This window comes from Felis catus, chromosome B3 (genome assembly GCF_018350175.1).
Source record: "Felis catus isolate Fca126 chromosome B3, F.catus_Fca126_mat1.0, whole genome shotgun sequence".
Taxonomy (NCBI): domain Eukaryota; kingdom Metazoa; phylum Chordata; class Mammalia; order Carnivora; family Felidae; genus Felis; species Felis catus.
In genome coordinates, this window is record NC_058373.1 from 61490032 (window position 1) to 61515523 (window position 25492).

Here is a 25492-nt window from a genome sequence, read left to right on the forward strand (position 1 = left end):
AGATCCTGGAACAGAATATGGACTTTAATAGAAAAACTAATGAAATCCAAGTCAAGTCTGGAGTTTACTAACAGTGATATAACAATATTGGTTTCTTGGTTTTGACAAATGTACCACAGTAATGTAAGATGTTAACATTAGGGGAGGGGCGCCTGGGTGGCTCAGCTGTTGAGCATCCTACTCTTGATTTCAACTCAGGTCATGATCATGCAGTTTATGAATGGATCCCTATATCAGGCTCTTTACTTACAGCACAAAGCCTGCTTGGGATTCTCTCGATCTCTCTCTCTGTTCCTTTCCATTTGCACTTCTCTCTCTCTCTCTCAAAATAAATAAACAAACATTTAAAAGAAAAAAATGTAAATATTAGAGTAAATTGGGTGATGGGTATACAGAAATCCTGTATGATCTTTGCAACCTTTCTATAAATCTAAAATTATTCCCAAAAAAGTATTTTAAAACATCAGTAATAATGGTTCAACCACTGCAGTGCCTCAAAAAATTAAGCAATATGATTCAACAATTCTACTTCTAGATATACACTCATAACAATTGAAAACAGAGGGGGGCCTGGGTGGCTCAGTCAGTTAAGTGTCCAACTTCAGGTCATGATCTCACGGCTTGTGGGTTTGAGCCCCGTGTCAGGCTCCATGTGGACAGCTCAGAGCCTGGAGCCTGCTTCAGATTCTGCTGTAAACAACAAAAAATGTGGTATCTACATACAGTGGAATATTATTCACCCTTAAAAAGAAATTCTAACACATGCTATGACACGGATGAACCCTGAAGACATTAGGCTAAACGAAATAAGGTAGTTCCAAAAGGACAAATATTTTGCATGATTCCACTTATGGGAGGTACCTACAGTAGTTAAATTCATAGAGACAGAAGTAGAATGTGGTTTCCAGGGACTGGAGGGAAAGAACAGTAAGCTAGTATTTTCTGAATACAGAGATTCAGCTTAGAAAGATGAAAATTCTGGAGACGAATGGTGGTGACTGGTTGCACAACAATGTGAATGTACTTAATGTAAAAAATCTGTACATTTAAAAATGGTTACAATGGTATATTTTATATATATTTTACTACCATTAAAAAAAATACAGCTGTATATAAGCACAATGACAAAGGTTTGAACAAAATATTTCCATCACCAGAAAAAGATCTAAAACAAATTGTGACTTCACTGAGATTACGACATCTAAGGTAGTTTTGAGCAAAACAGTCACATTAGGGAAGAATACAGAAGGTAGGAAGTACTGAGTAAGACAGAGGCACAGCAAGTTTGGTACACTAGAGCAGGGGTCAGCAAACTGCAGCCCTATAAGTCATGTTCTCCCATGGGTTTTTGTACAGCCCACAAACTAAGAATGGTTTTTACATTTTAAATGGTTGAAAAAAAGTTAAAATAAAATTTTATGACATGCAAGAATTAAATGAAATTCCAATTTCAGCGCCCATAAAGTTTTCCTGGAACACAGCCATAATCATTTGTTTACATGTTGTCTATGGCTGATTTCATGCTACCACAGCACAGTTGCATAGTTGTGACAGAAACAATAAGACCCACAAAGCTTAAGGGGCACCCAGGTGGCTCAGTTGGTTGAGCATCTGACTTCAGCTCAGGTCATGATCTCACAGTTCATGAGTTCGAGCCCCATGTTAGCTGTCTGTGCTGACAGCTTGGAGCCTGGAGCCTGCTTCAGATTCTGTGTCTCCCTCTTTTTCTGCCCCTCCTCTGCTCATGCTCTGTCTCTGTCTCTTTCTCAAAAATGAATAAACATTAAAAAAAGTTTAATATTATCTTGCCCTTTAGAGAAAAAGTTTGCCAACCCCTGTCCACAGGCCTGAAAGTAGTACATGTAGTACAGATAAATCAAAGCTATGAGGGAGAAGCATGGCAAATGACATAAACTATACAGTAGCAGGCTTCATGTACTAAAGAATCTGAACTTGTCTCAACTTGATTCCATTTATTCTGAGAAGTCACTGAAGAACTGTGTAGAGACTAATCTGATTAGATAAACCTTATGGAAAGACAATAGCCGCTTGCTTTTAAAGGTATCTAAGTTATTCATTTTATTTACTAAAAGAACAAAACTTTCCACTAAAACAAAAAGGCATAAAATAAAATAAGCCTAGATGCATATCAGTAAGGTTAACAGTGATAGCATATTAAAAATTTTTATCTTCTGGGGTGCCTGGCTGGCTCAGTCAGGAGAGCATAAACTCTTGATCTCAGGGCTGGGAGTTGAAGCCCCACGTTGGATGCAAAAAATAAAATATTTTAAAAACTTTTTTTATTTCTTTCTTTGTGTTTATCTAGGTTTTTTAATTCTTCAAATCTGAATTATAAAACTGCTTTTGTAATCCAAATACAAAAATCAGTATTTTTAAATTCCTATTCACATACCCACAAAATTTGTTTCCTATGTTCTATAATCTTCTCCCCACCTTTAGATAGAAAAATACGTCTAGGAAAACCTACACATAGAACAACTATTAAAGTATGCCACAGTCACACTTATAAAGGATAAACGACATTCTACCTTTTTCAAATTATGTATAATATTTGCTTTGCAGACTTGAAAAAATAAAATGTTTGAATCCAAGTACTGGCAGGACAATCTCTTTCAACATAGGGCTTTTGTTATATCCAACAAAGAGCCAAATCAGTATCTTAATGAAACTAAAAATGTTAAAGGATAGGAGAAAATGCAGAGTTTGAAAATCAAAATGTTGGAAACTGATGCAAGATACGACTGCATATAACCCTGAGAAAATAATTATGTACTTAAGAAATGCAAACTCCTTGATTTATACCCCAGTACTTTGCACTTAATGATACACCACTTGTTAAGATTATTTTTTAATGTTACGTTTCAGTTCTTCCACTAAGTTGTCAGATATTCATGTGCAGAGAACCATGTCTTTTATTTCTTTTGTGAGTCCCCCACAACACCTCATACAGTGCCCATATATGGTAGGTGTTCAATACATGCTTAGGACTGAATGACAAAATAATTAACCCTACTTTGAGCTCACAGACTGAAACCCTCACACCTACAATTTACACCACTAAGCCTCCCTCTACACAACAGTTTAATGGACATTCCTGGGGCGAGTACTGCTGATTCTACTGGATTTTTACATTAGGCTTCTTCCTAGCAAAGAGCTCAAAGTACACGTGTAATGTTAAAATAGAATTCCTGACTACTGAGAAGGTGGGTGGGAAAGTAGGCAAGTGAAGGAAGAATCTATTATAAAAGCTCGCCTCCAAAGAAATAAGCATTATTCAGCCCTAGAGATTAAAACATTCCTAAAATGTCTCTGAATTAAGACTTCTGACACCATTTCATTAAACTTTGTACTAGCTAAATTCTATCACAATATCATTAAAACCAAAAACTGACCATTAAAAAAAAATCCTGAAAATCTCAGCTAACAATCTATACTACTGTGCATTATAAGATCTAGTTGTAATTATTTACTCTTTTCCGAAAACAAAACTTCCAATCTTTTTCAAAGCCTTATGATTGAACATCTACCACATGCTAAGCACTGAAAAAAAACAAATGAATTAAAAAAACCAGTCAAAATATCAACTGATTTTGTGATCTGCTATAAATTAAAGTACCAACGACAGAGCTGAAGAAGCACCATGCAGCGAGCAGACAACTTCTGTGGAAATTACGCACCAAATTTAAGCTGGACATTGAAGACTGAGCAGGAGTCTGAGGCAAAAAGTAAGAAGGGGAGAAAGAGTACTCCTGGCAAATGCAGGGCTATACACAAGCAGAGCACACTGGGCATGGCAGGATATGGAGGGAGAGGGAGAGTTAGACAATGATGGGTCTGGTATGAAAGCTATGCAAGTTGGAATTTATGCTCCCAGGTAATGGACACGAAGTGGAAATCTTCAGGTAGGCAGTGACAAAAATCTGCAGAATCAGTTCATAAAACAGAAAGAGGTCATATTACAATCATCTTAAAGGCATGATTTAATACTGTACCATATAGACAAAGCTGAGTATTGTGATGAAGATACAAAAGAAATCTAAGTATAACTTATTCCTCTGTCCATGCTTTCAACAGAGTCTCAGGGCTCAGTCACTGACCCTCTTTACTCCCTGCCTGATCTTATGAGACCCATATTTTTAAAACACTATATACAGGGGCACCTGGGTGGCTCAGTCGGTTAAGTGTCCGACTTAAGCTCAGTCATGATCTCACAGTTTGTGAGTTCGAGCCCCGCGTCGGGCTCTGTGCTGACAGCTCAGAGCCTGAAGCCTGCTTCGGATTCTGTGTCTCCCTCTCTCTTTCTGCCCCTTCCCCACTCACGCTGTCTCTGTCTCCCTCTCAAAAAGAAATAAACATTAAAAAATTTAAAAAAAAAAAACACTATATACTGATGGCATCCCAAATGTATATTATATTCACAGACCTGACTTTAACTCTTAGCTCCAGACTTAAACAGTCAACTGCTTCCTCAGTGGTTATTACTAGATATCTAGTAATATCTCAAACTCAACACTATCCAATTCAACTCTTCATAGTAAACCCCAAACTAACTAACTCCTTCTAGTTTTCACCTCTGTACATGGCACCAGTTGCTACAGCTAAAAAGTTTATCATCTTTGATTCCCTCTTTCTCTCACCTCCCACAACTAACCTATCAGCAAATTCTATTCGTTCTACCTTCAAAATGTACCCTGAATCAGACCCCTTCTCACTGCATCACTGCCTCCCTGATCCAAGCCATCATACTGCATCTTACCATTCCAGTGACTTCCTATATGGTCTCCTACTATCCCTCTTATCTCTATAGCAGTCAAAGTGACCTTTTTAAAACATAAATTAGGCTGTGTCATTTTTCTTTATAAAACTGTCCAATGAATCCCATCACACTTAGAATGAAATACAAAGCCCTTCTGGTGTACCAGACTCTATACCATTTGAAACCACCAACTACCCAGTAACATTTCCTACCACTGTATCCCACCACCACCACTTCCAATTATTACTCCAGCAAGAATCTCCCAACTATAGCACACTAGCCTTTTCGCACTTCCTCGAAAATCACAAACTGATTCTCACCTCAGTCTTTGCATTAGTATTCTCTCACACCATTTGAAATGATCCACGGTGGTATGGCACACTCCTTATCATTCAGGTCTCTTTATGCTCAAGCCTTCATATTATGCTCAAGCGTTCAGAGATAATGTAGAAACATTACCTGACAACCTATCTAAAAGAACCATCAAACCCACCACCACCACTCACTATTCTCTCATATTTTCTTCACAGCATTTTTATAATATCAGAAATCATATTATTTATTAGTGTCTAACTAGAATATAAATTCCATGAAAGGACTTATTCACTGTTCAATCCTTAGACTTAGTATAATCATTGGCATACGACAGGGCTCATTATTTGTTGAATGAATAAATTAACTTAATTGGTCTAATCTTAAGATTTTTAATTTATTTTTTTATTCTGAGAAAGAGTATGCAACCAGAGGAGGGGCAGAGAGAGAGAGAGAGGGAGAGAAAATCCCAAGCAGGCTCCACACCATCAGCACAAAGCTCCATGCAGGACTTGATCCCACTAATCAAGAGATCACAACCTGAGCTAAAACAAAGAGTCAGGCGCTTTACTGACTGAGCCACCCAGGTGCCCCTGATCTTATTTATATTTTTCTCCTGTCATGCATAACTAATTGCTTCCCCATTTTTGGATTTAGATCTATTTCACAATTATCAGGCTTTTCTTCCTAGAACAGAGATATAAAATAGTTTAAAGACTGTTAAAACAAGCCATACTATACTAATGCCTTTAATTCCTTTCTATAATTAGCCCTGTCAGCAACTTGTTCAGTTATTTTGACTATAACTTCCATTATCCTCTTTCTACATTATCAGAATTTTCAATGTACTGATTATACATGCTGTAAATATTGACAGATATAACCATAAAGAAGGTTATAACATTTTTTGCATTGCAAATAACACAAGTTGGTTTTTTGTTTTGTTTTGTGTGTTTGTTTTTTTTTTTTTTTTTAAGAAAAAGTACAGAAAAAGAAATACAGAAAAGCAAACATTTGAAAAACAAATTCAGGAGTGCCTGGCTGGCTCAGTCAGCTAAGTATCCAACTTCAGTTCAAGTCATGATCTCACAGATCCTGAGTTTGAGCCCCGTATTAAGCTCTCTCCTGTCAGGATGTAGCCTGCTTTGGATCCTCTGTCTCCCTCTCTCTCCTCCTCCACTCATTCTCTCTCAAAAATAAAATAAACATTAAAAAAACATATTTCAAAATATGCTTTAAAAAAACTCACAGGCAGGTGATGAAGGTCAACACCAAGAGTAATAAGTCATGCTGATAGTCTGTACTCTAACCCCAATCAATAATGAGAAAAATACCAAACCCCAAATGAGGGACACATTACAAAATACTGACCAGTATGCCTCAAAACTGTCAAGATTATCAAAAATAAATTCTGAGTTCTTTTGCTCAGGCCCATGGCACTGGCAGAATGGGCAAATGTCATGGTCTTCATACTGCCAAGAAGCTCCATAGCCACAGATGGGATCAGAAGTGGCATGGTAAACAGTACAAGCAAGCCCATTTGGGCACAGCCCTGCAGGCCAACTCTTTTGGAGGCACTTCCCATACAAAGGGAATTGTGCTGGAAAAAGTAGAGGTTGAAGCCAAACAGCCAAATTCTGCCATCAGGAAGCATGTCAGAGTCCAGCTGATCAAGAATGACCAAAAAAAAAAAAAAAAAAAAAAAAAAATCACAGCCCTGTACCCAACAATGGTTGTCTGAATTTTATTGAAGAAAATGATGAGGTTCCGGTTGTGGGATTTGGTCACAAAGGTCATGCTGTCAGTGACATTCCTGGAGTTTGTGTTATGGTTGTCAAAGTAGCCAATGTCTCTCTTTTTGCTTTGTACAAAGGCAGAAGGAACAATCAAGATGATAAGTTTTGATAGTAAAAACATGACAATAAATTTCCATATGCCAAAAGACAGTCTGAGAAGCTATCATAGCTAAAAGGATCTCAAAGAGACATAATTACTCAAAGTATTATGGCTGTGTAATGGTGCTAAAAGGCAATAGCTTCCTGTGAACTCTCTGGAGATGCCTTGGAAGATCAAGCAATCAGCTTTGTTTGCAGTGAAGCTATAGCCATCTTGATAGCACATTCCTTATTTGTTTTCACTTTTTCCCTACCTCATTTCCTTTTCCCCTCTCACACCTTCTTCCCTGGAATTTCACCCATTAATAAAGAATTAGTATACCAGCATTATCAACAATAGCCAAATTATGGAAACTGCCCAAGTGTCCACTGATTGACGAATAGATAAAGATGTGAGGGGCACATGGGTGGTTCAGTTGGTTGAGCGTATGACTTCCGCTCAGGTCATGATCTCACAGTTCGTGGGTTCGAGCCCCAGATAGGACTCTGTGCTGACAGCTTGGAGCCTGGAGCCTGTTTCGGATTCTGTGTCTCCCTTGCTCTCTACCCCTCCCCCACTCATGCTCTGTCTCTGTCTCTAAAAAATGAATAAACCTTAAAAAAAAATTTAAAAAAAGATGTGGCATACATACACACACGCACACACACGCACACGATGGATATTATTCGACCATAAAAAAAAGAATGAAATCTTGCCATTTATGATGACATGGATGGAACTAGGGAGTACCATGCTAAGCAAAATAAGTCAGTCAGAGAAAGACAAATACCATATGATTTCACTCATTATGTAGAATTTAAGAAACAAAACAAATGAGGGGCATCTGGCTGGCTCAGTCAGTGGAGTATACAACTCTTGATCTCGGGGTTGTGAGTTCAAGCTCCACACTGTATGTAGAGACTAATTAAACAGATATTTAAAAAACAAAAACAAATAAGCAAAGGAAAAAACAAAAAAACAAGAGACAGGCAAACCAAGAAATAAACTCTTCAACTACAGAGAACAAGCTGATGGTTACCAGAAGGGAAGAGGGTGGGGATGGGAATAGTTAAATAAGTGATGAAGTATTATGATGAACACAGGGGTGATGTAAGGAACTGATGAATCATTATATTGTAACTAATATTACATTGTATGTTAGTTAACCAACTGGAATTTAAATAATAAAAAGCATTGGTAAATTAAAAAACTTTTTTGTGTGGTATCCTGGAATAGAAAAAGGACATTAGAGGGGCACCTGAGTGGCTCAGTCAGTTAAGAGCCCAACTCTTGGTTTAGGCTCAGGTCATGATCTCACAGTTTCGTAAGTTCAGCCCCACATGGAGCTGTACACTGGCAGCATGGAGCCTGCTTGAGATTCTCTGTCTCTTTCTCTCTGTCCCTCCCCAACTCACGCTGTCTCTGTCTCTCTCAAAATAAATAAATAAGCTTTAAAAAAATACAAAAGAAAACAAAACGTCATTAGATAAAATTAAATCTGAGGCACCTGGGTGGTTCAGTCAGTTAAGTGTCCAACTCTCGGTTTTGGCTCAGGTCACCATTCCATGGTTCCTGGGTTCGAGCTCAGCTGATTTTAGCTCGGGTCATGATCTCAACAGTTTCTGGGTTCGAGTTCGGCACTGAACTTGGGTTCATCAAACTTGGGATTCTTTCTCACTTTCCTTCTGCCCCTCCCGTGGTCACACACACACACTCACTCTCTCTCAAAATAAATGAATAAACTTAAAAAAATAAAAACTAAAGATGTGCCGCCTGGGTGGCTCAGTCATTTAAGTGTCCAACTTTAGCTTAGATCATGATCTCACAGCTCGTAGGTTCCAGCCCCGTATCAGGCTCTGTGCTGACAGCTCAGCACATGGAGCCTGCTTCAGATTCTGTGTCTCTCTTTTCTCTCTCTCTCTCTGCCCCTCCCCAGTTTGCACTCTCTCTCTCTTAAAGATAAATGAACGTTAAAAAATTTAAAAATGACATCTTATACTGCAGACTTTAGTTAATAATAAATCAATATTCATTGGGGTTCATTTTTTATAACATATATACCATACATAAGATGTTAACATGGAAAACTGGGTGTTGGATATATGGAAACTACATTGTCTTTAGTTTTTCTATAAATCTAAAACTGTTCTAAGAAAATGTTTATTCTTTTAAATTCATACAAAAACCCTACCAAGCAAATGAAATCACCATTACTTTACATTTGAAGTATGCCATTTTAATTTTTTTTAATGTTTATTTATTTTTGAGAGAGACAGACAGAGCATGACCGGGGGAGGGGCAAAGAGAGAAGGAAACAGAATCTGAAGCAGGCTCCAGGCTCTGAGCTGTCAGCACAGAGTCTGATGCGGGACTCAAACTCACTGCGAGATCATGACCTGAGCTGAAGTCGGATGCTTAACCAATGGACTTAGCCACCCAGTCGCCCCTGATGTACGCCAGTTTATTATTTTTATTTTTGACAGAGACAGAGTGTGAGCTAAGTAAGGGCAGAGAGAGGAAGAGACTGAATCCAAAGCAGGCTCCAGGCTCTGAGCTATCAGCACGGAGCCTGATGCAGGACTTGAACTCACAAACTGTGAGATCATGACCTGAGCCGAAGCCAGACGCTTAACCAACTGAGCCACTCAGGCGCCCCTGATATATGCCATTTCAGACTTTTATGTAAATTTTAGACTCGTAGACACATATAGGCATAATCCTACAAAAATGTGATCATACTGCATATAATTTCATAACTTTTTTTTACTTAACAAAATATATGCTTTTAAGTCATTAGATCATGCCTATTGGCTATAAGGTATTTTCCTCTATAAAAGTACCATATTTACTTAACCAATCCCCTATTATTTAACATTTAAGTTTTTCCAGATTTTAGCTATTATAAAAAATACTACAAAGACAACTCTTAAATAAACATCTTTACAAACTTACAAATTAACCAAGAAGAGAAGCTGGTGAGTCAAAGGGCACACAGGTTTTTAATGCTTTCAATAGGGATAGCCAAAATGCCCTTCAAAAAGGATATTCAAAGATAAATATGCACTAACAGTAGCGTATGTGTGCGAATTTCCTCACTCCTATGCCAATACAATATTAACAGTTTATTACATACATGCAAACCTGCCAGACTAAGTGGGGGAGAGTGGAGCAAGTTGTTCTGTGTTACTTGTTTATAAATGAAAAATAATGTTTTTATCTTCATTATTTTCATTTCTCTATGTATGTGATCTAGTCACGTCTTTTGCCCATCTACTAGATATATTAAGATTATACTTGTAAGTCCAACACATGATGCAAAAATTTCCCCCCCACCATCTGCCTAGCATTGCTCATCATTGGATCCCCTACACCTGAGAAAATGCCTGGCACATGCTAAGCACTCCATAAATATGTTAAACCAATACTAAGCGAATAAATTTGTCTTCATAATGTTTTTACCAACTACAGATTGTTAATTCAAACAATATCCACCATTTTATGGATTCTGCCTTTACAGTCATGCTTAAAACAGCTCATCCCATTTCAAGATTGGAAAAATCTTTACCCATTTTTTTAAAGTAGTAATCCTCTGACTTCACTTTTTTTTTTTAAGATTTTATTTTTGGGGTGCCTGGGTGGCTCATTTGGTTAAGTGTCCGACCTTGGCTCACAAGTCATGATCTCACAGTTCATGGGTTAGAACTTCACCTCGGGTTCTGTGCTGACAACTCAGAGCCTGGAGCCTGCTTCAGATTATGCGCCTCCCTCTCTCTCCCTCTCTCCCACTTGTGCGTGCGTGCTCTCTCTCAAAAATAAACACACATTAAAAAAAAATTATTAAAGGTTTTATTTTGAGGTAATCTCTAAACCCAACATGGGGCTCAAACTTACAACCACAAGATCAAGAGTCACATGCTCTACCAACAAAGCCAGCCAGACGCCCGACTTCACATTTTATATTTAAATATTTAATTCGTTGATTTCATTTACATTTTAAGATTCCATTTTATTTTCTTTTCAAACAGCCAAATGTTCCAACACAATTTTGAAATTCCTTCTCAACTAATGTGAAATGCCATCTTTATAATACTAAATAGCTTTATATACTTCTAAATTTATTATTGTTTCACTACTCTATTCCAGACCTACTGCTGTTTTATCATAGTTTTATTTGTATAATCACTAGTACAAGTCCCCCCCCCCCACACACACACACACACTTTACTTTCAAAATGATTCTTACTTTACAGACTCATTCTTCCAAATGAACTTTATAATCATTCTGTCAAATTTTCAAAAGGTAATACGGTTGGAATTCTGTGAAATTACCAGCCATATGAGCTAGTTCAAGTTAATCTCTGTCGCTATTTTCCTTGTTGGTAAAATGGAGAAAATAGTACCCACATTATATAGGTTTGTTAACAAAAATAAGTGAATCAAGATATATAAAGTATTAAGCTAAAAAGATGTTAATTATCATAATTGTTCAAAAATGGTAACTACTGTTATAAAGATTACTCAAAAAAGGTTTTCCAGATTGTGCTCCCACAAAATTCAAAGGCCCTTTAAGATACATCAAAGGGTAGGACAAAACATAAGAAATGATATGAAAAATACATAATTAATGTCTGCCTCATTTCATTAAAGCCCTGACCCTTGGTAAAATGAAGAGCTGGGAGCGAAAACCATGAAAAACATCAAAGGCTGGTGGCAAGGAAGCCTCAACAATTTTACAAATACTGGCCAACCAACTGGAGAAGACGACTTCTAGGTCCTTCTAGTCAGTCTTACGGGGCATTAGCAAATCCCTTCTAACTACTGGTTTCCAAGCTCCACAGTTAAAGAACAATACTACTTACCTCTTGATTTCTTTCCAGGAAACACAGAGACTAGCCCTCTAAAAGACAGACTACTTTTCAGATGACTGAGTGGGAAGGCACAGAGTATAAATGCAATTGATAAACATGGATAAATATGCCCAAAATATTACAAGAAATTACCTCCAGGTTTCCTACATCACTGCAGTAATGGAAGGGATAGTGTGTGTGTGGGGGGGGGGGTTCTTCTTGTGGGGAGACAGGCTCCTCTCATTTCGTTGTTAATTCTTTTGTTATCTGCATAACACTGTGGGATTAGGCAGAGGTCACATACCACAGGGAGGACTTAAAAAAATCCTACACAGAATACAAATGAGAAAATGGAAGCCGAGAATGGCAACAGGACTTGATCATTACGAAAGAAGCCAAAGGCCTAGACGCCAGAACCCCTAATTCCCAGACCACAGCTCATTCCACTACACCATACAGCCTCTCGCCGACGCTTGCCACGCTTCGAAGTGGGAGGAGCAAAAGCAGACGGATCAGACCGCAGCAAAGACGCTAAAGAAAACCACAGGTCGGCTCAGTCAAAGGCACGTGACTGGCCACGCCTCTCCCCTACCACCCTCCCCCTTCCCCGCGCCAGCAGCACGCGCTGCCAACCTCATCATGTGACCTTCACGCGGCCCCAACGCTCCCCCTGCTAGGCGACTCTTTCCAGCAGCCATTTTGCCGAGAACTTGTCGTCCGTGCTCACAGAAGGGCAGGACGCCACGAAAACCCGTGGCCAGATTTTACAGGCTGCACACGCGCTTCGAAAGAGCGCTCGCGCCGTGAGGACTGAGCCGAACCTCATTGAACACGTCGCACCCCGGGGCGCCGGGGAAAGCTGTGGGTGCGCCTCAGCCTGCGATTGGCTGTGGCGTCCACGTGACGCCACTGCCCCCCCATTTTCCCCTACCCCCCCCCACAAAAACACCCAAACAGACTCTTAACACCTCGCGCCAAGTACACGCCACTGGGCGCGTGGGACCAACGGGGCGCGTGGCAACTAAGGCGCCTGCGCGTACCTGCCAGGGCCGACCGGAACGGGCCCACGCGCCGCTCCGCTCACGGGTCCCGGAATCCTCGCGCTGCCGGACCACCCGGCTAGTCATTGGCTGCCAGGTTTGGTCACGTGTTTAGCTCAGGCCCACCCCTAACCGCTAATCACCTGGCACCGTGCTCGAAGCGGCGCCGAAAGTCATTCGCACGCGGAAAGGGAGGGTAGTTAAAGGACCTCCTTTTTCGCCGCTTTGGAGTTACGTTCATAAAGGGGAAACGAGAAAGCCAGGTCTCAAAACTAAGTAAGCTCACACCTACCGGTTTAACTTCGCGTGCCTCTCCAGGAGCCGAGAACCATCGCCCTTGGGCGCTCCCCGATGCACGCCGGGATACGTCTGGCGCCCCTCAGTGTGCTGCAGAGCATGCCGGGAAAGGCACCTCTCCCGATTTCCTGGCTCTCACCTCCAGGGTGTTCCTTTCATGTCCCCTTGAAAGCCTGGTTCTTGGGCTGGGAATGAGGCGACTTCAGTAATTATGGGAATGTGACTGGATGTGAAGAGGCACTCTCAGTGTCCCCTTCCCCCACTTGTTCCCTTTCTGTGGTCTTGGGGAAACCGCTTAACCTTTCTTCATGGAGCGTGCATTTAGTGCCTGCTGAGTGCTTTTGTGAATATTGCAAAAAACAAACAAACACAGTGAGAGTACTTGCCTACAATGAAACTACCAGCTTTTTATGGTCAGTGGAGAATAATGCTAATTTAAGTAGAACTTAACTGCAAATCCCACTAAGGAGTGGAAATAATGCTTGGAGTTTCTCTTAGGATAGACGACAAGACTTTTCTTGCTAACCTTACAGCTATTGTTGGGGAAAGTGGGGGTGGACAGAGCAGGAGGCATTTTAAAGGGGCTAGAGATGTGGCCATATTACATTTTCTGGTTCTACTTGTTCTAGCTATGGTATATTGGAACCAAGAAAAACACCATCCGCTAATACTGAAAAAAAGGTGGTCTTAGATCGTAAGGAGTTAATTTTGTAGTATTCACAGGCTGACCTCCAGGCCAAACCCTGATATTTTACTCCCAGAAAGCCCCCAATTACAACAATTCATATCTCTTTTGCTATGAACTCCAGTCCTCAGCTCTTCTGATTTCAAAGCTATTTTTTCAGTTAACAAAGGGATGATTAAGCCTGGGGAATTTGACTAGCACTGGTCAGACTGACAAGAGTGCTGATTTATAAAGTAGAAATTAAATGTATTAATTAACAATGTGGTTACTGAGCCAAAACACAGTTTGGGGCACCCTTTTCTTGTTACAAGATAGTCAATAATCCTATTTAATCAGAAAAGTATTGGGGCACCTGGGTGGCTCAGTCAGTTAAGTGTCTGACTTTGGCGCAGGTCATAATCTTGCAGCTCCTGAGTTCAAGTCCCATGTGGGGCTCCATGCTGACAGCTCAGAGGCTCAGAGCCTGGAGCCTGCTTTGGATTCTGTGTGTGTGTGTGTGTGTGTGTGTGTGTGTGTGTGTGTGTGTGTGTGTCTTTCTGTCTCTCCCCTAGTCACACTCTGTCCCTCTTTCAAAATAAACATTAAAAAAGAAAAGAAAATTGTTTTCTGACTATAAAATCAAAAGAAAGGGAATTAGATGATTACATGTAATAAAACCATAAGGGGCCCCTGCCTGGCTCAGTCAGTACAGCACGTGACTCCTGATCTTGGAGTTGTAAGTTTGAGTCCCACCTTGGGTGTAAAGGTTACTTCTTTTAAAAAATTTTTAAAAACCTAAAACCATTAAATTATAGGCAAAACTATGTTAAACTTGAAGTTATAAAACACTCCAATATACTTGATTACATTCAATCCTAACAACGTCCATGAGAAGAAAGTACTATACTAATATTACCATCTCCTGAAACGATCTTGAGTGGGAAACTGGAAAATGTGTTTTAATATGTTCTCCAAATGATTTTGATGCACAAGTTTGGGGTCTGTTGGCTATAGTTGAAAGAGCCCAGGCCTTGAAATCAGACCCATCTGGGTGAACTGCATATCTCTCCTTTACTGTACGTTGACCTTGAACAGGTTTTTTAACTTTCTGAGCCTCAGTTCCTTTAACTGCAGGTTGGGGGCAATCACACCTATTCTTCGACTGTCATGATGATTCTGAGATAGAAATATTTAAATTTTTTAATGTTTATTTATTTTTGAGAGAGACACACAAATCTTGAGCAGGGGAGGGGCAGAGACAGAGGGAGACAGAATCTGAAGCAGGCTCCTGGCTCTGAGCTGTCAGCACAGAGCCTGACGTGGGACTCGAACTCACAACCCGGAGATCATGACCTGAGCCGAAATCGGATGCTTAACTGACTGAGCCACCCAGCTACTCCGAGATAAAAATATTTTAAAATACCTGTCACAGTCCCTGATGCATTGGAGGCATTCTGTAAATGTGACTACTAGTTAATTGTAAAGGTTGTATTCTCATCAGTGTCCTGTACTCTGTCCAACAGCACACTCTTGAATCCTTTTTTCTCCACTATTCTGTTTCTCCCCTAGACAGTGCTAGAGGCACACTAACAGATTCTTACACTGCAGATCTTTTTTAGACTTTGGTGACTGTTGCCCATCTGTTGGTGCATATTGTTACATTATCTCCCGCCTTCGTTTCAAGTTTTTTTTTTTCTCTTAACTAATGTTAAAATGCTGAACTGTAGACATTACTGAAGTAAAATAATGATGATACAGAGATACTTAGAGAGTGGAGGGGGCACTTAGAGAGTGGAGGAGTGTTTTGTTTCAAGTAGGTTAAAAATTGTTTACATTTAAATACCTCAGAGTGAAGACACCCTCAAAAATTTGCTCTTCATTTATATAACACAGTATTTTAGATGTTCCCTTCCCAGTCTCCTTCCAATGGTTTCTTTTCCAGTATCTTCATACGTTTCTAACAAAAAGAGGGTTTAGCTGAAGCGAGTTTCCCACAGACATCTGAAATTTAATATTTCCTAAGTGAAACTAATTACCCATCCCTTCACTTTACACACCAGCTACTACTGCCTTCCCTTACATAGGCAATTACACCACCATTCCAGTAAGTCTCTCAGTCTAGGAAACCTCCTAATGGAATTATAAGGATAATTCCTTATCTGTTCCTTCTCATCTGTTTACCACATTCAATTGGTCAAAAAGTTCTACTTCTAATACTTAAACATCTTTTAAGTCCAAACCCTAATTTCCACTTCTTCCACCATTATATTAATTCAATCCTTATCTTTATCAGACGCTATAAATATAAATATAAATATAAATATTTCATTATAATGATAATAGCAAGTTAAAGTTGATTTCAGAATACAAAACGTGTCACTTGTACCATTTTACAAGAGACCAGTAAAAGGTTTGCAATGTCCTACACGGTGAATGCTCTTTATAAAAATGAGTGAAATAAATTTCTTTAATATGAGTAAATATATCTAATTATATTCTGTAGGAAATTATATGGTCTGGAAGTTTTGGACAGATATTTTACTGAGTGCTGAGGAGTACTAGTAGAGATCTTGGAAGTGTTAGTAGACATTTATATTATTTTCAAATATTTCTGGTTCCCCCAACTTCCTAGAACATGATATAATTGTTTTTTTCTTGCTCTGTTGAAGTTCAGAGTGACTATAGGGCTTGCTTTTGTGAGTGTAAGTGACATGTATCACTTCTATGAAGAAGCTTTAAATACCAGTGTGCAGTTTACCCATTTTCTCTTTCCATTGGCCACAGCTACTAGCAATGCTCCAACTGGTGGTTACGCTATCGGCATTGGGCCCATAAAATGGAAGACACAGAGCAAATACCCTCAGCCAGCTAGCAGAGAACATGTAGTATGAACAAGAAATAACTTGTATTGTTCTGAGACACGGAGATTTGGGATTGTCCATTAACACATGTAATCTAGCACACACTGAATGACATAGAAATGGAGGGAGTTGCTACAAGTGACCAAAATCCATTTTGTTAGACTCCAATTGCCAATGACCACGATGTAATACAAATTTAGAAACAGGAGAATAGGAGGGACAACTGCCTGATTATGGTATAAAAGAAGAGCCTGTGGGCACCTGGGTGGCTCAGTTGGTTAAGCATCTGACTTGATTTCAGCTCAGGTCATGATCTCACAGTCTGTGAGATCAAGTCCTGTGTCGGGGCTCTGCACTGACAGCACAGAGCCTGCTTGGCATTCTCTCTCCCTCTCTTTCTGCCCCTCCCCCTGCTCATGCATGTGTGAGCTCTCTTAATAAATAAATAAATAAATAAATAAATAAATAAATAAGAAGAGCCTGAAGAAAGAACAGTCATTGGAACCTTGCTTTTCATCTCCCCTCACCACATAATCATTCTTCACAGACCAGCCAAAGTGATCTTTTAAAAATATTACTGAGATCTTTTCTAAGAGAAAGGTCTTAACTGATTACCCTATCTAAAGTGGACTGCCTCCACCCACTGGTCACCTTTATTTTATCACCCCTTTTCTTTTTTCTTTTAATTTTTTAACGTCTGTTTATTTATAATCTCTACACCCAATGTGGGGCTTGAACTCACAACCCCAAGATCAGGAGTTGCATGCTCTTCCTACTGAGCCAGCCAAACACGCCTCACCCCATTTTATTTTCTTTATGATACTTCTCATTTTCTCAAAGTATCTTATCTATTTGTTTTACTGTTTTCCTTCTATCTCTACCCAAGAGAATGCAAACTTCATGAGAATGGAAGCCTCCTCTGTATTCTCAGCATCTTGAAAATTATCTGGTACAGAAAACACAGCCAGTGAGAAAATATCTGCAAACCATATATCTGATAAAGGTTTAATATTCAGAATATACAAAGAACTCCTACAACTCAGCAACAAAAACTCTATTAAAAACTGGGCAAAAACCATAAGAGACTCTTAAAAACTGAGAATAAACTGAGGGTTGATGGGGGGTTGGAGGGAGGGGAAAGTGGGTGATGGGCATTAAGGAGGACACCTGTTGGGATGAGCACTGGGTGTTGTATGGAAACCAATTTGACAACACATTTCATATTTTTAAAAATAATATAATAAAATAAATAAATAAATAGGGCAAAGAATTTGAATAGATATCTCTCCAAAGAAGATATACAAATGGCCAATACGCACATGAAAAGATGCTCAAAATCACTGTTCTTTTATGCAAATCAAAAACACAGTGAGATACCACTTCACACCTCTTACAATGGTTACTATTAAAAAAAATTTAAAGAAAAGTCTCTTTTATTTTTTTATTGTTTACTTATTTTTGAGAGAGAAACAGAGTGCAAGCAGGGGAGGAGCAGAGAGAGACACACACACAAAATCTGAAGCAGGCTTCAGGCTCTAAGCTGTCAGCACAGAGCCCAAGGCCGGGCTCAAACGCACGGACCATGAGATCGTGACCTGAGCTGAAGTCACATGCTCAACCGACTGAGCCACCCAGGCACCCCAATTAAAAACAAAAAGGATATGGAGAAATTGGAACCCTTGTGCATTTTTGGTAGAAGTGTAAAATAGTGCAGCCTCTATGGAAGACAGTATGGCAGTTCCTAAAAAATAAAACAGGGGCGCCTGGGTGGCTCAGTCTGTTGGGTGTCGGACCTCAGCTCAGGTCATGATCTCACGGTCTGTGAGTTCGAGTCCCGCATCAGGCTCTGTGCTGACATCTCAGTGCCTGGAGCCTGTTTCAGATTCTGTGTCTCCCTCTCTCTCTGATCCTCCTCAGTTCATGCTCTGTCTCAAAAAAAATAAATAAACATTTTTAAAAATTAAAAAAAAAACATATATTGCCATACAATCAAGCAATTCCACTTCTGAATATATACTTACAAGAACTGAAAGGATACTGAAGAGATATTTGTACACCAAGATTCATAGCAGCAGTCTTCAGAATAGCCAAAAGATAGACACAACCTAAATGTTCACGGACAGGTGAATGGATATGCAAAATGTGGTATATACATACCGTTGAATATTATTCAGCCTTCAAAAGGAGGGGAAACCTGACACATGTTATAACATAGATGAATCTTGAGGATATTGTGGTTCATGAAATAAACCAGTCACAAGAAGACAAACACTTAGTGTTTCCATTTAAACAAAGTAGAGTAGTCAAATTCATAGAGACAGAAAATTGAATGGTGGTTGCCAGGAGCTGGAGAGAAGGGCTAATGGGGAGTTCTCATACAAAGGGTTTTAGAGTTTCAGTTTTGCCAAGATGAAAAGAATTCTGGAGACTGGTTGTACCACAATGTAAATGTACTTAACACTACTGAACTATACACTTAAAAATGCTTATTACAATAGAAAAAAAGTGGTTAGGATGGTAAATTTTGTTATATATATTTTAACACAGTTTTTTTTTTTTTAAAGAAAGTCAGAAGATATTTGTTGATAGAATTAAGGAATGAATGAATATATAAGCTAAGACTGATATTTCTGATAATCATTTACCATTTTAATTCACTGGACTTGACCACTTCTAATGATTACTAGTATTGGGCATTTGTGTGTCTGAGAGAGACAGACAGACAGAAAGACGGACAGTCCTCTACACTGCTCCCAGATTTAAGTTCCTTTTCTGAAGCACAGATCTCATCGTATAATGCTTTAATTTGAAAACCATTGAAAGGGGCACCTGGGTGGTTCAGTTGGTTAACCGTCCAACTTTGGCTCAGGTTATGATCTAACAGCTCTTGGGTTTAACCCCCACATCGGTCCCTGTGCTGACAGCTCGGAGACTGGATCCTGCTTCAGATTCTGTGTCTCCCTCTCTCTCCGCCCTTCTCCGCTTGTGTGTGCTCTCTCTTTCTCTCTCACAAATAAACATTAAATATAATGAAAATAATAAAAATAAAAATGATAAATAAATAAACGATTGATAAAGTGCCTGGGTGGCTCAGTCAGTTGAGCATGCAACTCTTGATTTCAGCTCAGGTCATGAGTTCAAGACCCTGACTGATCTCTGTGCTGAGAGCATGGAGCTTACTTAGATTCATTCTCTCCGTCTCTCTCTCTGCCCACCCCCCATTCTCTCTCTCTCTCAAAATAAATAACCTTTATGAAAAAAATTAATAAAGTCCAGTTTATTGAGCTTTACTTTGTTAGCTTGTATCTTTTTTTTTTTTTTTTCAACGTTTATTTATTTTTGGGACAGAGAGAGACAGAGCATGAACGGGGGAGGGGCAGAGAGAGAGGGAGACACAGAAACGGAAACAGGCTCCAGGCTCTGAGCCATCAGCCCAGAGCCTGACGCGGGGCTCGAACTCCCGGACCGCGAGATTGTGACCTGGCTGAAGTCAGACACTTAACCGACTGCGCCACCCAGGCGCCCCAAATTGTTAGCTTGTATCTTGTCTAAGAAATCTTTGCCTACCCAAAGTTGTAAAGATTTTTTTCTGTGTTTTTTGCAGAAGTTTTAAAAAATATTTAAGTAATCTCTACACTCATTGTGGGACTCGAACTCATGACCCCCAAATAGTCACATGTTCTACCAACTGAGCCAGCCAGGTGCCCCTTACATTTAGGTCTAATATCTACCTCAAATTAATATTAGTGTTTGGTGTGAGGTAGGGTTGAGTCTTTGTTTTTTGGTTTTTGGTTTTTTTTTTCATAAAAATATCAAGTTGATTCAACACTATTTATTGAAGACTTTTTCTCCCTTTGAATTACTTTGGCCCCTGTATTAATTATCTAGAACTGTGTAACAAATTACCCCCAAGATTAGCAGGTTAAAACAGCAAATATTTATTATCTTGTGTTTCTATGGTTAAGGTATCTGGGCACAGTTTACCTGGGTGCCTCTGGAAGAAAGATTCTCATGAGGTTGCAGGCAAGCTATTGGCCAGGGCTGCAGCTTATCTAAAGGCTTGATTTGATTCACAAGGAGCAGAGTCTGCTTCCAAGCTCATTCATGTGGTTCTGGGCAGACCTTGATTTTTTGCCATATGGGCTTCTCTGCAAGGCTGCCTTACAACATGTCAGCTAGCTCTTTACCAATAGCAAGCCACCCAAGATAGAAAGAGTGTGCCCAAGATGTAAACCAGAGTCTTTTTTCTGTTTTTAATTTTTTTTAATTTTTATTTTATTATTTTTTCAAGTGTTTATTTTTGAGAGAGAGAGAGCCTGAGCAGGGGAGGGGCAGAGAGAGGAGGGGACACAAGATCACAAGCAGGTCCTGCACTAACAGCAGAGAGGCTAATTTGAGGCTAAACCGTGAGATCATGACCTGAGCCCACAGTCAAATGCCTAACCAACTGAGCCACCCAGGCGCCCCAGTCTTTTTTTAAAGCTAACCCCAGAAGTAACACCCTATCACTTCTGTCAGCCCACACTCAAAGGGAGATCACATAAGGGTGTTAGGCAGGAATCATTAGGGTCCATCTTAGAGGCTGCCTACCACAACATCTTTTTTTCAAAATGCAATTGACTAGGGGTGTGTAGGTGGCTCAGTCTGTTAAGCTTACAACTCCCCATCTCAGCTCAGGCCATGGTCTCACGGTTCCTAAGATTGAGCCCCATGTCATCAGGTTCTGCTGACAGTACAGAGCCTACCTGGGATTCTCTCCCTCTCTGCTTCTGCCCATGCACATGCTCTCTTTCTCTCAAAATAAAATAAACTTAAAAAAAAAATCAATTGACTACATACATTTGGGTCTATTTCTAGGTTCTATTTTGTTTCATTGCCCTGTTTATTTTTCCACATACTAATGCCATGCTGCCTTGATTTCTGTAGCTCTATAGTAAGTCTTGAGATCAAATTGTGTGTGTGTGTTTGTTTTGTTTTGCTTTTAAGTAATCCCTATACCTGACTCAAGGCTCAAACTCACAACCCCAAGATTCACAGTTAGATGCTCTCCTGACTGAGCCAGTCAGGCACCCCTTTCAAAACTGTTTTGACTATTCTAGGTCCTTTGTATTTCCATAATTTTTACAACCAGCTTGCCAATTACTATGAAACCCCCCCGATATTTTATTTATTTATTTATTTATTTATTTATTTATTTATTTATTATTTATAAATGTTTATTTTATTTTTTTAATTGCCTATTCTTTTTTTTAATTTTTTTAATGTTTTATTTATTTTTGAGACAGGGAGAGACAGAGCATGAACAGGGGAGGGTCAGAGAGAGGGAGACACAGAATCTGAAATAGGCTCCAGGCTCTGAGCTGTCAGCACAGAGCCCGACACGGGCCTCGAACTCACAGACCGCGAGATCATGACCTGAGCCGAAGTCGGCTGCTTAACTGACTGAGCCACCCAGGCACCCCATAAATGTTTATTTTTGAGAGAGAAAGAGCATGAGCAGGGGAGGGACAGAGAGAGAAGGGGACAGAGGATCCAAAGTGGGCTCTGCACTGACAGCAGCGAGTCCAATTCTGGGCTCGAACTCACAAACCCTGAAATCATGACCTGAGCTGAACTCAGACACTCAACCAACTGAGCCACCCAGGTGCTCCAAAAACCCCCCTGGTATTTTAATTGAAACTGCATTGACTCCATAGATCAATTGTGAATAACAAATACCTTAATAATATTGTCTTCCAATCCATTATGTGTTCACAATACAGACATCTGACAAAGAACAAACATCTGGAACATATAAAGAAGGCTTATAGCTCAATAATAAGACAGCAACATAATATATTTTTAGATGGACCTTGAACTGACACTTTACAAAAAAAATCTACAAATGGCTAATAGATTAGCATACAAAAAAGATGCAAAATTCTATTGTCATGGAAATACAAATTAAAACAATGAGATACCACTCATACTTCCTAGAGTGTCTAAAATTAAAAGACTTGATGGGGGCGCCTGGGTGGCTCAGTTGGTTGAGCATCCACTCCTGACTTCAGCTCAGGTCATGATCTCACAGTTTGTGAGTTCGAGCTCTGCACCAACAGCACAGAGCCTGCTTGGGATTCTCTCTCGCTCCCTCTCTCCCTGCCCCTTCCCTGCTCATGTGCTCTGTTTCTCTCAACATAAATAAATGAACTTTTAAAAAATTAAAAAAAAAAAAAAAGACTTGATAACTAGTGTCGGCTAGATTTAGAGCAACTGGAACTCTCATACATTGCTGCTGGGAGTATAAAATGGTAAAATCCTTTGGAAAGTAGTTTGACAATTTCTTTTTTTTAACCTTTTTTTCAATGTTTATTTATTTTTGAGAGAGAGACAGAGACAGTGTGAGCGGGGAGGGGCAGGGGGCAGAGAGGGAGGGAGATACAGAAAATGAAGCAGCCTCCAGGCTCTGAGCTGTCAGCATAGAGCCCCACGCTGGGTTCAAATTCGAGAACTGTGAGATCATGACATGAGCCCAAGTCAGACACTTAACCGAAAGAGCCATCCAGACACCCTGACAACTTCTTTTTTTATTTTTTTTTTCATGTTTATTTATTTTTGACACAGAGAGAGGCAGAGCATGAGCATGGGAGGGGCAGGGAGAGAGGGAAACACAGAATCCGAAGCAGGCTCCAGGCTCTGAGCTGTCAGCACAGAGCCTGACTTGGGGTTTGAACTCACAGACTGCGAGATCATGACCTGAGCCAAAGTCAGACGCTCAACGGACTGAGCCACCCAGGCGCCCCCACCCCAACAATTTCTCAAATTTTAACATATACTAGGGTTCCTGGCTGGCTCAGTTGGTAGATGAAGTGACTCTTGATCTTGAGGTCTTCAGATCAAGCCCCACATTGGACATAGAGATTACTTAAAAAATAAAATAAAAAAGAGGTGCCTGGGTGGCTCAGTCGGTTAAGCATCCAACTCTTGATCTCGGCTCAGGTCATGATCTCATGCTTTGTGAGTTCAAGCCCCACGTGGGGCTCTGTGCTGACGGTGCAAAGGCTTCTTAAGATTATCCATCCCTCTCTCTCTGACACTCCCCAACTCCTTCTCTCTCAAAAATAAAAAATAAACATTTTTTAAAAATAAAATAAAAAATTTTTGACATAAACCTATCCTATGACCCAAAATTCAACTTCTTGGTATTTACTCAAAAGAAATGAAAACATATATCTTCAAAAAAAGTGTTGTGTAAGAATTTTTATGCCAACTTTATTCAAAATAACCAAAAAGTAGAAATATCTAATGTCCATCAACAGAAAAATGGATAAACATTGATTAACAGTGAGCTATTACTCAACAATAAAAAAAAATGAACTACTGATATATGTAACAACATGGAGGAATCTCAAAACACACGCTGAACAAAAGAAGCCAAAACCATAATAATACACACTATATGATTCCATTTATGTGACATTCTAGAACCAACAAAACTAATCTATGATATACTGGAAAAAGATGACCCAACTTCTTTGCCACTGTCCTCACTGAAAAGTAGGATTTATTTTTCCACCCCTTTGAATTTGGACTGGCTTTTTGACTGCTTCCAACCTATAGAATACAGCAGAAGTGATGCTGTACCAATTTGGGGTTTAAGTCTTTAAAAGGACTAGCAGCTTAGGGGCGCCTAGCTGTCTCACACAACTCTTGATATTGGGGTTGTGAGTTTGAGTCCCATCTTGGTGGAGAGTACTTAAAAAAAATTTTTTTTTAAGTTTTTAAAAAAGTGGGCACCTGGGGGCGCCTGGGTGGCTCAGTTGGTGGAGTGTCTGACTTCAGCTCGGGGCATGATGTCACAGTCTGTGAGTTCGAGCCCCGCGTCGGACTCTGTGCTGACAGCTCAGAGCCCAGGGCCTGTTTCAGATTCTGTGTCTCCCTCTCTCTCTGACCCTCCCCCGTTCATGCTCTGTCTCTCTCTGTCTCAAAAATAAACAAACGTTAAAAAAAAATTAAAAAAAAAAAAGTGGGCACCTGGGTGGCTCAGTGTGCTGTGTCCAATTTCGGCTCAGGTCACGATCTCCCAGTTTGTGGGTACGGGCCCCACATAGAGCCCGCTTCAGATCCTCTATCTCCCTCTCTCTCTGCCCCTCCCCTGCTTGCAGTCTCTTTCTCCCTCTCTCAAAAATAAACATTAAATAATAATGATGATGACAATAGATAAATAAATAAATAAATAAATAAATAAATAAATAAATAAATAAATAAGGGGTTCCTGGGTGGCTCAGTTGGCTAAGCATCTGACTCTTGATACTCAGCTTAGGTCATGATCTCATGGTTTGTGAGTTCAAACCCTGCATTGGGTTCTGTGCTGATGGCACTTAGGCTGCTTGGGATTCTGTCTCTCCTTCTCTCTGACCCTCCCCCATTTGTGTGTGCATGGGGGGAGAGGGCACGAGTGCACACTCTTTCTCTCGCTCAAAATAAATAAATAAACATTAAAAAATTATTTAAAAATTAAAAATTAAAAATAATTTTTTTTTTTTTTTTTAAGGACTAGCACCTTCTAGTTCCTCCTTCTTGGAACCCATACTGTGAGGAAGTTCAAACAGCTGTGTGGAAGAAAAACAAAGTCCCTTATTGGCAGTCTTAGCTGCATTCCCAGCCAAGAGCCAATCCCAACTTGCCAGTCATGTGAGTCATCTTGGAAGTGGATTCTCCAACCTTAGTCAAGGCTCTCTTGGCTGATGTCACAGAAAGCAGAGACACAATGATTCCACTAAACCCTAACTAAGTTACAATATTTTGAGCCAATAAATGATTTTTATTGTTTTAAGTCA

At 39.8% G+C, this 25492-nt stretch overlaps 1 protein-coding gene, 1 long non-coding RNA gene and 1 pseudogene across 3 annotated transcripts in view; 2 read left to right on the forward strand and 1 right to left on the reverse strand.

The window, feature by feature from the left end:
- MGA (MAX dimerization protein MGA) overlaps positions 1-13288 on the reverse strand; it is a 170929-nt gene extending 157641 nt beyond the window's left edge. The window contains exon 1 of one of the 2 annotated variants that reach the window (XM_045059502.1): positions 13144-13288. The gene's annotated coding sequence lies outside the window, so the exon portion shown is untranslated. Of the gene's footprint in view, positions 1-12851; positions 12979-13143 lie in introns of those variants that run through there. The other variant, XM_045059501.1, reaches the window with a different exon arrangement.
- Positions 6415-6994, forward strand: LOC101083343 (annotated as a pseudogene).
- LOC109500701 lies at positions 12994-25492 on the forward strand. The gene is made up of 2 exons (XR_002158411.3): positions 12994-13127; positions 25207-25492. It is a non-coding gene; the product is annotated as an uncharacterized LOC109500701 (long non-coding RNA).